The following is a 5,555-nucleotide window of genomic DNA, read 5'->3' on the forward strand; positions in this document are numbered from 1 at the left end:
TACTCCAGAGGGTCAAAACCAGGTAAAAAATCTTAAATGGGCATTTTGGTAGAATTTTCACCGAGGTAATTTATGCAATGGATGCAAAAAAAATAAAGGTTAAAAATAGCAATTCACTGTAAAATATTTGAAAAAAAAATCTCCAAAGAAGTGCCTACTCGCATCCCGAATTTCATTTCCATCGGTCGAGATCTCGGTCGTGTTTTCTGATACCCATAAGGGCTTCCAAAAGGCCACTCAACATATCTCAACACCTATATGGTAAATATGTTCTGAACTTACCTACGAACAAGTACATCTCTACTACTTAAAAAGACTAAACTGGTTCCTTATTCTGCCATCACGATACGTTTCGTCGTTCGTCGTCGCGCTTCCTCGTCCGTCGCCCACATGGGCCAGGCCCAATGAAACCTGCGGTTCTTCGGTCGTAAGTTTCGCTAGCATAGAAATCTCTCCTATCTTTCCCTTCGTCGCACACCGAAACACTAGCGAAATCCCGACCACACAGGCGGCCATGGCGGCTGGCATGGCGCCCAAGAAGCAGCAGCTGAGGATGAAGCCGTCCTAGGAGATCTTCCATGGCTCCAAGCCCATGCGCATCGAGCTCACCTGCCGCCGCCACCATGGATTCTTCAACGCCTCGCCTCCCTCGCCAGAACCACCATCCCCAGCCAGATCTGATGGAGGCGGTGGCCAGAACCACTATCCCCATTCCTAGACTCGCCTGACCTTGGTGGGCTCGAATCTAGGTTCTCTGGGACCGGATCTGGCGTTTGGCGGCGGCGACCAGAATCACCACGAGGACCACGGGGCCGCACCACAAACTTCGGCGTCCACTGTCTGAGCCGCATGAATCTTCGGCCACTGTGAGACATGGAACTCCATTTAGGTATTGTTTGGTCCCTGTTCTTGCAATGCATGCACGATAAGTCTGTTTTAAACCAAAATTTGCAGACGATTCTCAGATAAATCCAAGTGCGACACAACGTCTTCAACATGCAGAACTTGTCATATTCGATTCCTTCCCTGTTGGATATATTCCTTTGGTGGCGTGGATTTCTTGCTGCAGTGCAAAGCAGGACATAGGATGCAGGCAACCAGATTAGTTTTGGATCTAATTTTTTTTATGCTTTGTTATTTTAATAAACCTAATGTGAGTTATTTAGTTTAATTTACATAAACCTGTTGTATTCTTTTTTACATGCTTTTTAGATTGTCCTACAAGCTTTGTACAATGTTTCCAATCGTGCTAGCTCTTTTTAAAGAGAATCAAGATATTTCTACACAATTAAACATCAATATTTCGATAGTAAAACATTGTATAGGCATGCACATTTGCTGACTATACCTAGGCTTCATAAGGCTCAAGCATAACCTCCAATTTTGCAGGAAAAAATACACGCTATATTTGTTCGGCCATGATTTGAGCCTTTTCAGTTTCTTTGCCAAGAAGAGAAAAAGAAGCGAAGGAACCAATTCATGAATAGGACCCGCATAGAGCTTATCCATCCATGAAGGCTGAAGCCTCTCCCTTCCACACATTATTTCAGCATGTGCATGAATCAATACTGAAAACGGCGGGCTTCATCTTGCCAAACTTGATTGAATTTTGTAGGTGTATCATTGCTTCAGATTATGAAACTTGTGATTACTCTGTACATTTGATTATTTTTCCTGATTCCATGTAGTGTGTCGACATTTACTTGGATTTTAACAGTTGTTCGCCTGGGTGTTTCGACATACACTCCGTCCTCCAGCCTGCGGGTATGCCTAACGCCTCTCTGAGTTTGATTTGATTTCGTTTATTTATAATTTGGATTGGAGTTGATTTCTTAAATTTGGTAAGTTACCCTAGCGGTGCTTGGTGTATAGCAGTCAAACTGAGTCTGCAAAGTTTTTTTTTTTGTAGATTATGGGCATTTTCACCTGAATACTCATGACCCATGTCAAGGCTAATGTGGCAGCAGTGACTGTGACTGTAAAAGGGTTTTTATATTGATGATTTTTGCTGCTTTGTCGCGAGGTGGAGCAGTCTTATGTTGATTTAATGTGTGCGTGGTACCCCCTCCTAGAGCGAGTTAGTTTATCCTATTTCATGTGGTTATCCCCTACTACAGTAATCTCATATAATAACATGTTTAATTAAGCTTGTTCGTATATATACACACACACACACTTGCTTCAAAGTCTGATGTATTTGTCTTCACGTATTCTGATTAGTTCCTGAGATAACCTATTCTCTTTTTTGTTGGTATTTCTGAATGAGATTCTTTTTTCAGCTGTTTAACAAAAGCAATATTGTATATTTGGAGCAGAGCTAGCAGAATATCTATTACACTTTAAAATAAATATATGCATTTTTTTTCTTCGAGTGTGTTCATAATATCACAATGTGTTCGAAATACTAAAGTTTGTAATTATGATTGTTTTGGTGATTTTCCCAGGGAGATACGAGGAGGGGTCAAGGCTTGTGCTGGTGCTCGGGTAGCTAGGCGCAGGGCACAAGAACCTGGAACCTGCTCTCTGTTTCAGCAGTTCGACATCTTTTTTTTTTAAGAGAAACTGTGAGGCAAAACCTCACAACAATTTATTTATTAAAAAAACACAAAACCCAACAGAGTTACATATGTATAACATATACAGAAAGAGAGAAACAGAAAAAGAAAAGCTATGGCAAAGTATCAATCCAAGCCTGTAACTGAGTGACCATTTTCTCCTTGATCCTATGCTTATGCATAGAGATTTCATGAATAAAATCTCTCTTCCATGATCTGAAAGATAGCCTTGTGTGCTGGAAGATCATACCATTTCTTTGTTTCCAAATATGCCAGGCTGCTAAGATAACAACCTCTGTGAAGAAAGGCTTCCCAAACTCCCTTCCTTGTATGTATAAATTTATCAATTGTCACCCCAACTGACCAATCAATCTGCAAGTAATTCCACACCTTCATGCTGAAAACACAATCAAAGAACAAATGTATCCTGTCCTCATAAATGTGTGAAGGACAAAGGACACAGTGATGCTCATCTGTGACATTCCAATTTCTCCTTTTAATCATATCCTTGGTGTTAAGCAGTTCGACATCTTACGGATGGATTTGATTTCTTCTTCTGTTGTTTGTGGTTTTTGTTTGACATCAATGAAAGCATTTGCACGAGCATTTCTTCTTCTGCTGTTGTCTGGCACCGACATGTAAAATGGCTGATTCAAAGGTGTTGCCTCCCAATGATGCTGAGAATGATTCAAGTTATGAAAACTTTGGCTTCATCACTAATATTGGTCTCCAACTGTACCCGCCCTCTAGATTTGATCGCCAAGACGGTACATCAGTGTGGTCTTGCTCTCAAGATTTGTACACACTTGGTTTTTTCATTTACTCCATCATCTGTTCGATTTGACCAAGTGTATCTCCACATCTACCAGCCATGCCTGTTTGGACTTGCTCGTGTAATAATGGTCTGTTACAATATCATGAAAGACGGGCAGTCTCAGTTTATGAGATTTCACTGTTGAGTGATTACAGCTCAGGGTTTGGTGATGGACATGGGATGAAATGTCATGCATGTTTTTACTGACAAATTCTTGTACCGGTAAATCATCTTGTGCATTTTTAAGCCCAGCCATATCATCTGATCTTTAGTCTACATATGTATTTCTTAAGAATGGATAATCACAAAATATATTCTCATGGAGATAGCATTTTTTCTTCGCTACCAGCAGGTTATAAGATGTTCATCATCTGGCTGATGTCTTCACTTGAAATTAGATGGGACTTATTTTCATCATTTTTATTATTATTTACGTCTAGAGATAGTTATTTGCTAAGCCAACTCCTTGAAAGAAAAATAGTAGGAATTGTTAGATTTTAGCACAACGAGCTGGTTCTACAAAAATCTAATAGACATGTTTTCATTTTCAGGAATACATCTTGGACAGTGCATCAGCTCCACATCGGCTAGAGTGTTAGTTATTTGTTCCCCTGTTGAATAATCAGTTTTAAGATGTACTTTGTTTTTTTTTAATTAAGATGTATCATTTGTCCAGCGAAGCAATCAAAATTGGTTCATACTTTCAAAGTAGAAGATCTAACTATGTAAATGTACATTGTACAACTTCCTTTTATAGGAGGATATATCATGTTAGTGTGTTGTATCAAAATTTGTATGGACACTTCATGCCTTTTTAGTGTAGTTTATTCTTGTGGTGCCTTCAGTTTACCTAATATATCTGATTGGATTCTTCATAATTTTTAATAATGCTTTGAAAACTACATGGAAAAATAAATTCTACTCCCTCCATCCATAGAAAGACATCGAAGATTAGTTTAAATTTGGATGTATCTATGTACTAAAAGATGTATGGATACATCTAATTTAGACAGCCTTCTAACATCTATTTCTCGGTGCATGCCGATGCTGGTTTGGATGAACAAGGACATCACATGTTTATTTTCTTGCAGCGCTATGGTTCCTTGCCCACAGCTGTGCAACATATGCACGAGCGCACGGCAGCACGTGTCTCCGGCTCTCCGTTGAGTTATCTCTTCAGAGCTCTATATAATAATCTAGACAAATAATTTAAGTCAAACTCCAGTTCGAACAGACGATACTACTTGAACACGGACGCCAAAAGATTGATGCATAAAATTCTACCTAAACCTAGATGCCTAACAATTCAAGTTCCTAAAATTAGCTTTATTTTTCATGATTATACTAGATCATTCCAAAATTATGATGAAACATAGAATATTTATTGTGAAGATATTGTATAGAAGTGCATTTACATGCACTCTTACTAGATACTTATCGTGCATTACTTTTAGACATGCATTATCTTTATATATTGTGGAAAGAAACATACTTTGAGTCCCGTGGCAACGCACGGGCAAATGTCCTAGTACATATAAAAAAGGGATCTCCTCTCCGAACTAGCGGGGTAGGTGATGGGTTTCTGTTTCAGTACACCCCCTCCCAAATTCAAATACATCGAGGGTTTGTTTATTTGGATAAACTGGAGTACTATGGTACTTGATAATTTCTTTTGCAAGTGTCCAAACAAGGGAGGTGGTGTTTTGATGCACCTATTATAAAAAATTATTAAAAAACAAATTTTAAAATGTAAAAAAAATCAAAATTTCAGGTGTACGTCCTAACATTCTATGTTCGTATGCAAGTTTTCGTGCGAAAACAACATTTTATGTGTCATGAATAAAAAGGAAAAAATGGCTTGTAAGTAGTCGTATTGTATCATCAAACTTTGTCTGTTTTACATGGAACACAAAAAATAATCTTTTTTCACGAAAAATTGTGTGGGAACACACAATGTCTAGATATGAATGCAAAAAAAAAATTGTTTTAGAATTTTTTAACACTTTAAAATGTATTTTCACACAACGAGTTTATATGCACCCGTGAGCCGAGTTAGATTTCCCCGAGACAAGCGCCTATATAGTTGCATCCCGACTTCTCTAGCTTATATTTGTTCGGATGAGCCTCTTTTCTGATAGCCATACTGCAATGACTTCGTACTCAATAAGTCTCAGCGGTGTGAGAAA

At 38.6% G+C, this 5,555-nt stretch overlaps 1 long non-coding RNA gene across 4 annotated transcripts; it reads left to right on the top strand.

The window, feature by feature from the left end:
* The first annotated feature begins 413 nt into the window (after positions 1 to 413).
* Positions 414 to 4,165, top strand: LOC127326107 (uncharacterized). Of its 4 annotated transcripts, none has more exons than XR_007867621.2 (3): positions 414 to 1,764; positions 1,910 to 3,591; positions 3,921 to 4,165. It is a non-coding gene; the product is annotated as an uncharacterized lncRNA (long non-coding RNA). The 4 variants fall into 4 exon arrangements; XR_007867623.2 differs by lacking the exon at positions 3,921 to 4,165 and having other exon boundaries at positions 427 to 1,764; positions 1,910 to 2,077; positions 2,445 to 2,777; XR_007867617.2 differs by lacking the exon at positions 3,921 to 4,165 and having other exon boundaries at positions 427 to 1,611; positions 1,689 to 1,764; positions 1,910 to 2,777.
* Positions 4,166 to 5,555: the final 1,390 nt, after the last annotated feature.

The sequence above is a fragment of the Lolium perenne genome, chromosome 1 (genome assembly GCF_019359855.2).
Source record: "Lolium perenne isolate Kyuss_39 chromosome 1, Kyuss_2.0, whole genome shotgun sequence".
Taxonomy (NCBI): Eukaryota; Viridiplantae; Streptophyta; class Magnoliopsida; order Poales; family Poaceae; genus Lolium; species Lolium perenne.